This window comes from Passer domesticus, chromosome 10, assembly GCF_036417665.1.
Source record: "Passer domesticus isolate bPasDom1 chromosome 10, bPasDom1.hap1, whole genome shotgun sequence".
Lineage (NCBI taxonomy): Eukaryota > Metazoa > Chordata > Aves > Passeriformes > Passeridae > Passer > Passer domesticus.
The window spans coordinates 17096572-17107592 of record NC_087483.1 but is presented as its reverse complement, the minus strand read 5'-3'; the positions used below and the strand labels follow the sequence as shown (position 1 = coordinate 17107592).

General features: G+C 42.4%; 1 protein-coding gene across 2 annotated transcripts in view; it reads left to right on the top strand.

Moving 5' to 3' along the window:
* The window catches only part of ALS2 (alsin Rho guanine nucleotide exchange factor ALS2), a 221407-nt gene that overhangs the window by 1825 nt on the left and 208561 nt on the right, over positions 1-11021 (top strand). Inside the window, exon 1 of one of the 2 annotated variants that reach the window (XM_064434043.1) lies at positions 1055-1072. The exons of the other annotated variant lie outside the window; for it this stretch is intronic. The gene's annotated coding sequence lies outside the window, so the exon portion shown is untranslated. Of the gene's footprint in view, positions 1-1054; positions 1073-11021 lie in introns of those variants that run through there. 2 annotated transcript variants of the gene reach the window in all.

Genomic DNA, 11021 nt, shown 5'->3' with positions numbered 1-11021 from the left:
GCCGAGAGGGAGCTGGGGATAGGGGCCCTCAGTGCCTACCCCGGGACACAGCCCCCTGCTGCCCCTCGGAGGGGAGCCTCCATGAGGGGTGGGAGCTGCTGAGGGAGCTGGGACAGCACCTGTGAGGGGAGCCTGCCTGTCCCTCAGTGTGGCTGGGACAGCACCTGTGAGGGGAGCCTGGCTGTCCCTCAGTGTGGCTGGGACAGCACCTGTGAGGAGAGGGGAGCCTGCCTGTCCCTCAGTGTGGCTGGGACAGCACCTGTGAGGGGAGGGGGCCTGGCTGTCCCTCAGGGTGGCTGGGGCAGCACCTGTGAGGAGAGGGGAGCCTGGCTGTCCCTCAGTGTGGCTGGGACAGCACCTGTGAGGAGAGGGGAGCCTGGCTGTCCCTCAGTGTGGCTGGGACAACACCTATGAGGAGAGGGGGCCTGGCTGTCCCTCAGTGTGGCTGGGGCAGCACCTGTGAGGGGAGGGAGCCTGGCTGTCCCTCAGTGTGGCTGGGACAGCACCTGTGAGGAGAGGGGAGCCTGGCTGTCCCTCAGTGTGGCTGGGACAGCACCTGTGAGGAGAGGGGAGCCTGGCTGTCCCTCAGTGTGGCTGGGACAACACCTATGAGGAGAGGGGGCCTGGCTGTCCCTCAGTGTGGCTGGGACAGCACCTGTGAGGGGAGCCTGCCTGTCCCTCAGTGTGCCTGGGACAGCACCTGTGAGGGGAGCCTGCCTGTCCCTCAGTGTGCCTGGGGCAGCACCTGTGAGGGGAGGGAGCCTGGCTGTCCCTCAGTGTGGCTGGGACAACACCTATGAGGAGAGGGGGCCTGGCTGTCCCTCAGTGTGGCTGGGACAGCACCTGTGAGGGGGGCCCGGCTGTCCCTCAGTGTGGCTGGGACAACACCTATGAGGAGAGGGGGCCTGGCTGTCCCTCAGTGTGGCTGGGGCAGCACCTGTGAGGAGAGGGGGCCCGGCTGTCGTCCATGGCGGGCACAGGTGCCCTGAGGAGGCAGCAGCCATTTTGTGTGGCGGACGATGGTTGCAGAATTGCCGGACTGCAGTAGCCACAGCCAGAAAGGACGCACTGGGTAAGTCTTTGTTCTCTTTTTTTTATCCTAATTTCATGGGAGTTTCTTCAGCACAAGTCCCTGCCAGCACCTGCAAGCACCATTTCTCATCTCCACAGCCCCTCTTCTCCTGCCTGCTGCAGTGTGAGAGGTACTGCCTGGTGTGGCTCTTGGAGGCGAGATGGCCTGAGCTAGGGAAAACTGGAATGTTGTAGATACTGTGGTGATTGTTCCTTCAGGGAACAAACATTTCAGTCTAGAGGTAAATGTGGTCCTTTTGTCAATATTTTTATATTTATGTAAGATTTTTTTTGTAGTGCAGGTAAGCATGAGAACAAATAATAAATAGGACCCAAGTGTTGCAGCTTCATCTAAATCTTGTAAGATAATTTTCCCAACTATATAACTTGGTGACTGTTAAAATGCATATTCTTGGTCTTTCTGTCCCTCTTCTGTTTCTTACTCCACCTAAATAATAAAATACACCAAAAAACTGGTTTTGAAGTTTCATTTGTTATGGTCAGAAAGGATGCATCATCAGGACTGTAATGGACTTCAGACAGAAAAACTGGGGAGAAAATATTAAGACCTTCATGCACACAGCTATTAATCTGAAACACATGATTTTGTCCTAATCAACACTACTGATGCCTTGACTGCTTTCCTAAAGGCTTGACTGCTTCTGTCTGTCTGTCTAGATCAAATGTTTGCAATTAACTCAATCTCTACTGGGTACAAATGGTAGAAGGCCATGCTATCCAGTAGAGACAAACTGCAATATGAGACAGGTGAGTTGTGAGCTTTGTGCTGCCTCTGAGTAGTTGTTAGAACAACAACTGAGGGAAAACGGATGGCACCTCAGAATGTGCTTTGGGACAAGAGCTTTTCCTTGGCTCCCCCAGCTGTGCTTTTTCGGTGCTGCAGGTCCTCGGGAGGGGCTATAAGGAGCAGTGCTGTTCTACCATTAGTCAGTAGTGCCTGCACTTCTGTGTACACACACATCACTTGAGAATCGACTGTATACAATTTCTGCAAGTGAGCGATTGTTTAGCCACCTTAACTTTATCCTGATGGTACAAAGCAGACACAATCTGTAACACAAGCCAGACAGCACTTAATGTATTGCCATTGGTGTCTGAACCATGATTGAAACCAGTTTTTAACAGTAATAGTTAGTCAAAGACATTACAGGGGAAGGGGCAGGAAGTTTTGCTGCCACAGGACTTACAAGATCAAAGCTGCTGTCAATTGGGTATTTTCTTTCCTCCTCTGTGTTTAGTGGTAAGTCTCCTTATATACTGCATTTCAGAGTTACTTTTTATTCCAAATGTCTCCTGCATTTCCTGACGACTGAGATCTCAACTGTTGTTCCAGATTCAAGCTCTGTATCCTGTATTTTAAAAACTGAAAGATCAGAGAAAGTAACAATAAAATGAACAATCAAAATTTAGATTTGATTCCACTTAAGAAAAAGCTTAGGAAGGTGCAGAAAAATCCTGAGGTTTTGCTTTACTTCCACCTTAACCTCTCAACATGTTTTGCACATCTGTAAGCCCTGAAACTCTTCAGAATACCCTGTCAGTGCCATCTAATGAACAACCTGTGTAATTGTAATGGCTTATCAGGTTGCAGCTGCTCTCTTTGCAGATCACTTGTCTCCTCATTACTAAGGTGAGTTCCTTTCTCTCTTTTGCTGTAATGAAGATCCAAAGACTCATTTGCAGATGCTTTGCATATTTAGTAAAGGTGAATATTTTAATAATTACAGTTTCATTTCTGTAATAGTTGTCATCCAAAGATCTTGAAATATTTGAGAAACTCATAGTCTGCTTTTTATTTTTAGTTTAGGGGAGATGTGAAGCCATAGCTTTCAGTCACTTTAGCAGCAGCAAGTGCTCAGTTTCTCTGAAGATCAAGCTACAAATATTGACATTTCACACTTTAAGTTCTGTATGTATGTTCTGGGATGTCCTGTTTGGTTTTTCTGAATATAGGTCTAAGATATATTTTTAAATCAATAGCATTGGAAAAAGGAAAGGCTCTATTTTGCTTCCTCAGAGATGGGTCTGGGGAGACCTTCCAGTACCTCAAGGGGCCTACAATTGATCTGGAAAGGGACTTTTTACAGGGCATGTAGTGATAGGATAAGGAGTAATAGCTTTAAGCTGAAAGAGGGGGGGTTTAGATTTGATATTGGGAAGAAATTCTCTGCTGTAAGGGTGAGACACTGAAACAGGTTGCCAAGAAGTTATGGCTGCCCCATCCATGGAACCCTTCAAGGCCACGTTGGATGGTGCTCTAAGTAATCTGATCCTATAGAAAATGTCCCTGTCCATAGCAAGGAGGTTGGAACTACACAATCTTTAAGGTTTCTTCCAGTCCAAGCCGTTCCATGATTCTTAAGGTGAATAGGTTTAGAGCAGGCAGTTGATTCTGAGAGGTGTGGACCTGAATGTAAGAATTTTGTACCAAGCATTAGCACTCTTAGGGCGTGTAGGTGTGGCTCCTAGGGACATGGTTTGCTGGGGGACTGGCTAGTGTTAGTTAGTTAGGGACTTGTTAGTGTGGTTGATGGCTGCATTAAATGATCTTAATGATCTTTTTCAACCTAAACAATTCTATGACTCTATGGTACATTGTTTTTTTCTTTTTCCTCTCTGTCATAGTTTTAAGAGGTCTTCCAAAAATGCCCTCTAAAGTAATTAGATGCTGCCACAGTCAAGCGTTTTAAAGTGGGGTCTCTTGACAGGAGATCTGTCTCTGACGGTAGAAATAGGAGGCAATGCCTGTCCCTTCTGGCTGGGAACACGGCCCTCAGAGGCAGCTGTTGGTGGGGCACCATTGCTGAGAATTTCTATTCACATGTTTTACTCAATTAAGGCACTGTGATAACACTAAATTAAGATGCCTGACTAGAACAGAAACAAATACGGTGAAAACCTGAATCTTGTTTGCAGAAATGAACGTGAAATAGAAAAACCCTCTGTCTGTGTGTAAACTTGTATCTTTTTGCTAAAGTCTGTTGTATGGTCAAAACAGGCTTCCACTTGTGCAATATTGGGTTCAGGTTTTCTGTCCATTTGCTTGTCAGAATTTGTAAAAGTGAAGATCAACCCTTGATCATGTTAGACCACATTCAGATTTGTGCAGAATAATTTCCTTTGCTAATCGTCTGTGCTGCAGCTGTGGTTCAGTGCCATTGGTCTCAGTAAAGTAGCCAAACCATAGGATGAGAGAATAAGTCTAGTTCTAAATTTGATGCTGGAGGAAAAAAAAAAGTGATTGTTTTTAACTTTCTCATCCGAAATTTGGAACTTGATGTTGCAGTCTCTTTTGGTTTCAGTTGTGGATTTTTGATAGTCACATCAAATTTCATTTTCTTCCGTGTATAGGATGGTTAAAAGAATTATTAAATATACCTTAATAATGATTAAATAAGGTGCAAGATTAAAGACTTACTAGAGGCAGAAGTGACAATAGTATGGCCATGGGAATGATAGGATTTCCCTCCTTTTTGGTGCTTTTGGGTAATATTTTGGAATTGAAGATTTGAGGTTCAGATGTACTTCCAAAGCTTTGAACCAGTATTGAGCCTGTAAATGATATGATAATTAAAAAGTCTCCTGAAGTCTTATATGAGACAGCAATATTAAAGAGATTGGTTTTTTAATTTAAAATCCAAGTTTGCATGTATTCTGTGAGCTGGACTGAAGTTGGTGGATTAACATTTCTGATTTCAATTATCAGACCTCAACTATTGAGTAAACTAATAATAAAAAAGGGAAGGGGATCTATAAACAGCAATCTGTCTCTCTTCCTGACGAAGCCCCAGTTTTCTTGCTAGATTTAGCTGAATATACAAGAGTAAACTGTAGAAATAAGCAATTCCTTAGCAGTAGAAGATTGTACTCTCAATATATATTTTAAGGGCACTACTTTGGAAACCTATATTAAAAGAATGAACTTCAGTCCTGGAGAGGACAGAGCAGGATTCTTCCTGAAAAAAGGGAGCCATTCTGCTTGGGGGTATTCAGTGCTTTTTCCCGCAGAGCTGGCCTGTGGTACAGGATGTTAAGGCACCAGCAGAGAGAGCCATTGTTTCAAGGATGTGTGGAAAGCTGCATACATGGTACAACTTGCTGGCAAGGCACAACGCTGAAGTGTGTGACTCTTAAAAGCTCACATGGATTTTAAAGGAGGTAATTCTTGTAGAGAAGGATCTTCACTTTCTAAAAACCTGTTTCCCCTCCCTACAATATCTGGACAAATTTGCACAGGGATCACCCAACATTAAAGGCCCAGATCCATGCCTCAGCTGTTTTTATACTTCCTGCAGTGTATAGGCATTAATAACTTACCCAAGGTATGTGCAGAGTATATTTCTTGTCTCAAAAGAATTGATGCTGTGGGGCATGATCTCATGTGCCATGGGATGTTGGTCAGGAAAGGGCAGAGAAAGAAACACATGAATTCCAAGTATGTAGTTATGAGTCTTGGAACTGATGTTAAATGTAGGGTGTTCAAATTCAACATAGCAACATGAACTCTTCTTCTTTAAACTATCAGTTAGCAGTACTGGAAGTGGTGCATCCTTAGGTGGGGCAGTTGCTATAATCCTGCTCTGAGCTTCCTTCTAAGTGTGCACCAGTCCTTTTTGGCATAAGGCTATTGCAAGGAACAGCATTCCCAGCTGTTCTGTTGCCCAGTAGCATTTGCAAAGCTGAAATGTGTCTATTTATTTTTGTTGGGGTATTTGTAGTTGCTTGACAGCTTCATGGTCCATAAGCAAAACCCTGTAAGAATGCAAAGCCTAAACAAATCTCAACAGAAAGCTTGACCGAAGCTGAAACTTCTCATCTTGCTGCATGCTGGAAGATTCCTGAATTCTTGATGTTATGTGTTCTTAATTGGCAGAATTTCTTACTTTGCCAAACCCTTCTACTGTGGGGGTAATGAAATCTGAAACCAGGCAAGTTTAGCGTGGTTCTGAATTTCATCACAAATCACATCTCACACTTCTTATTTCTTGCCTGAGGGAGAAAAACTCCAGTATCTTTGTCTCCAGAAAGGAGACAACGCCTGCATAGTTCCTCCATGCTGGCTGATTTTATTGACTCAGTGATAATTGAGGAAGGAGTCAGGTATCAGCTTGTGTGTGATACTGGCACATGGAGCCCTGTACAACCTAGGGCCGGCCCTGATGAGACAGCTAGAAAGAAGCAGTGATGGCAGCATGAAAAACAGCGTTTTGCTGATGTATCTTATGATTGTCACTAAAGGTTAAAGAGCAGAGGGAAGAGCAAGGAAATTGCATATTGCTAAACAGTCTCCTCTTGATGTATGGAGTACTGACTTCAGGAGAACAATTTCAGGTATCCAGAGTCAACAATATATGCTAAGAAAAGCCAAACCTATATTACGCAGGCTATGTAATAAAAATACCAAAATGGGGAGAAGACTTTAAAGGTATTTTTTCCCAATGACAACCACAACAAAAAAAGGAAACTTCCTGAGACAGTGTTCTTTTTTTTTTTTACATTTGTTTGATCCTTCAGAAGCTTTTAAGCCTTGTGTGAATTCTCACTAATAGTTTTATATTTCTCACTAATATTTTACATTTTATTTCTTATTATTTCATATTGTAGTAAGTATGTAAATTACTTTTTCACAGAGCTGACCAGCTTCAGAAAGTATCAGGAACAATAAAAACATGTATGCTTGCTGCTCTGGATGTTTAGGTCTTATTTTTCTCAGAGGCTATATACTTCTGCTGCCTTGCTGCCCCCATCTTCCTCACTAGAAAAAATGCAGATCAAGTCTTTTTTTGGTAGTTACTGTCAGTTCTACCAGTTCTATCATGCTGCTGCCTCTGTGGTCTCATGCTGTCACCACTGTGCCCTGACACAGTGCAGAGCAGATTGTGATAATGCTAGGTATGATTCTAGCACCAGCCTAAATCTGCTTTGAGGTGGTGGGGGGTATGTACTATAGAGTTAACTAACATCATCCTTTTTCTTCATCCTGGAAGCTGCACTACCTTCAAGAGTACTAGCACTGAGAAAATCACCAGTGCTCCTCTGGCAAATGTGTAGTTGGGAGGGAAAAAGTCTGTAGTTGTCCTGCTCTCTATCTGCAACAGCAAATAATGGGGAACACTCATGGAATTACAATAATGGCAGAGTTCTCTGAAGTTATCTCAGATCAGTGGGTTTCTAAAGCATCCCACAAAACCAGTATGGCCTATAGTAAAAACTGTTTATTTACATTACTGGGATCCTGCAATATTTTTGGTGTGTTGGGATGTACCTTATCTTTCTCACTTATTTTTCAGTCTTTTAAATGCTTTTCACCTTTGTATGACCGTCAAGATTTGAGATTTCAAATCTTCAGCAACTTCAGGTCCTTACCACAGTATCTGCACTGCAGGAAGTGGTGCTTTGCCTTGAAAGATCTAGGGACTTCTTGGAAGGTTGTTGTAAGGAAAAGAAAAGGAACTAACATAAAAATGAGTTCTGTGGAAACAGCCCTGGAGGGAGTTTTCAGAGCTGGGATGTACAGTCGTTACAGGCTTACTAACAAGAAATTCCCTATGTGTGGAGCTCAGAAAAGAGAAATCAACTATGAGATGAAACCCATGCTGTGTGAAAAGGTGTGCTTCAGGAACTTCCCTGGTGTGAGCAATGGGTAGCCAGGAGAGTTAAGAGCTTTAGCTAACAAATGCTGGAGAATAACAGATAAGAGAGAGAAACTCCCTCACTAATGCACTGGACTGTTTTCTTTAGTGTTCAAAACAGCAGGAGAGAACTCGCCTTGCTCAGTGTTAGCAGTTCTGGCCTGATACACACATGAAAGTTTTGTACATGTTAAGTACAAAAGGGAACATGTGATTCTTTTCCATCAGTTTCCTTTGATGAACTTCTCTTTAATCTGTTTCTTCTTTCTTCTCTTGGACTTCCATATGCCTAAAGCTAGGCCTAAGTTACCAAAGGCTGCATTGGTGCCAGCATGGCCTGATCTGAGGTGATGGTGGGAGCAGATTGAGCCCACAGTGACCAAGCATCAGCAACTGGACAGCAAGGATATTATGTTTTACCCCACATCTTATCTTAACTGAGGTGTATGACAAGGCTGAGGGGAACCTCACTGTCACATGAAGATCACTGTTGCATAATTTTAAGCATTTGATCAGCATTTTCTTGACATCAGGGTGATGCTGAGCTTCTACTAAGTCAGTTCCTTGCAATAGTTATTGCAGCAGTAAAAGCTGCTCAAGAGAAAAATGGATCTGGCAACAAAAGCTCTGAACAGCAGGTAACTGATCCTGCGCAGAAAGTAACAGCAAAGGCAGGTGAATGCAGTTAAGATTCTAGTCAGAGCACAAAAATTAAGTGGGGCATAGGAGAGTAGTTAAGGAGTTAATAAAGCTTTTATTGTTCTTAGCAAGAAGTGACTTCTGATTTCATTGTCGTCATTGCATGATGAGCCCTTCTTACTCAATTATAGGTAGTATCTGTTCCTTGATCCTATTTAAGCAATGGAGAATTTAATTTGTGACACTTAAATCCAACAACTAAGCTATTTTAAGACTCTACTCCATGACAATGTGCATGGGATGATAATATGGTGTCTATCTTTATAGACTTTTATGAGAACAAGAGGACAAAATTTGTTTTGTGGTGACTGTTCTTCTGTTCAGACAAGTCAAGGTACATCTAGCTCTTTTTAAAAATGTGATTTTCAGCTTTTGAGCTGCATTTGTGAAAGAAAATATTGCAGTTTTTCCTCAGAAATTGCTGAACAGATAAAGTCAAGGGAAAAGAGGGAGTGGTAAACTTTCTTTGATTCAAGTCTTGAGGAATTAAATTGAGCATTAAAATAGATTTGTACCATCAGTCTCCTTAGACATGAACACTGCTAGGCTTAATGAGAACGTACTGAAGCAGAATGACAGCTTCTTATTAACTCAACAAGACTGGTCTAGCTATTTCCACACTACTTTTGCTTGCTCATTAATGATCTTCTTCACTATAAAAAGAACAGTCCAAACACTCTAAGCCCCTGGGAAGACCTTTTTATATGGTCTATCAGACGTTAAATGGCCTGCTAGTAGTGAAAAAACAACCCCGTGAAATGCTGATCAGCTTTTTTGTCTTGTTCTGGTGCCTAGACAAAAAACTATAATTGATTAAATTGTCTACTGCAAGATAACAAATGCAGGTGACACGCTAAACCTGAGTCACTGATGTCTGCACTTCATTCCAACCAAATCCAAGTTGACTTCAAAGTAGTGGAGTCACAGCTGTAAGTAGCTGAGAAAAGATAAAGCTGTCAAACTTACCATGAACACCACTATAAATGAGTGAACGCCTAGAAGGGAAATGTTTGTCATTGACCCATCATTCTAAAAAAGCAGAAAGTATAGCAGGAAGTTAAAATACCATGGATGTGATTGTTTCCTTTGTGTGCTGCCTGGTTACCTCAAGGAGTTCTTGTGTCAAAATCTGAGCAGCTTCTTGCAGCTAGAGCTAACACAAATGCTGGACAGGTCTGCTTTGTTAGCCTAAGCCTCACCTCTGCAGTCACTTCCCTGCAGCTGTGCAGCACTGCAGAAAATTGCAGAATTGCAGATAATTCCGGGTAGTGCCTGGCTATGGGTAGCCAGGTTTGCTGAAAGAGGGCTGCTCACTGGGATTGGGAAATTGATAAATCAGGTTGTGAACTTTTGGCAGTGAGTTAACTTCTTGTCTAGCTGTTTCACTGAGTTCAGTGGGCTCTGCTCAAGCTTGTCTGTCAGTATGGGGGATTGCTGTGGTTGGGGGAAGCAGCTCACACAACTGAGCCTCAAGGTACTTTGAACTCAGTGCAGTGAAGCCTTCAAACACACACCACTTTCTGCTCTGAGTGTTCACTGTGTTCCTATAGCTTGGGAGAGTAGAACTGAAAGCTGTGTTAATGATTTTCAAACATAGTCCTTGACTTTGTCCAAAACAAATCTGAGTCTGGAACAGTTTTTAGAAGGAGACCAACTTTAAAATTTTTTGTTTGTTCTGCTTTGTTTTTGTTCTCTGTTCATCTGAGTTGGAAGTTGGTGGATATGCAGGGAATTATTTCAGTAGGCATCAGCACAAGTCTGTTGAGTCAAGCAGTATCAAGGTACCTATATAAAATCAAAACAAATGTCTGCACAATTCCCTTGGACAGAGATTAATGATTTGACTTGATATGAATTCCCTATCCTCTAACCTGGAAAGCATGCAGCTGAAAAAGGAATAGTATTTAATAATAGACCGAGACTTGATTTCAATGGAAGCATTGTCTGAGTAGGGACATCAGAGCTTGGTTCCAGAGCACTAGTAAAAAAATAAAATAAAATAGGCTTTTTATTTATTGGGCACTCAGACTTGAAGACTCCCAGGTGCCTATTAGTCTAAGGGCTTGTCTGTACAGGAAAGTTAGTGTGCAATATGTTGGAATATGAATTTACAGTGCACCAACTCCTCTGTGCTCTCCCTGTGCTTGGATATTTTTAGCACACAGTAATGGTGCCTTTCTTCATGGCAGTTCATTCAGCTTTGAAAATAAAATAAATCACATTCTGCTTAATGCCTGTGTGGTGAGTGAATGCCAAATAGCCAATGCCCTCTAAACTTGTACCTGAAACTCCTCCTCTCAACTAGTACTTGATATGAAGTACCAGTTGAGAGGAGGTGCTAGTACTAAGGATGATGCTCAGCGGGGTTCTGACTTTGGCCAGGAAGATAAGTGTGATTCTGCTTCTCCAGAAGGGAGAAAAATAGCATGGTTTCAAAAGTCCCTCTATACCAGTTCTCAATAAAGCTTTGAGAATGTAGCAGTTTAGATCAGAGTGTTCCAGTATAACTCTTTGAGAGTTATTATTTTTTATAATTAATTTTTTATTAATTATTTTCATTAATATTGTGCAGCTGACACTAAATAACTGCATCCTTTG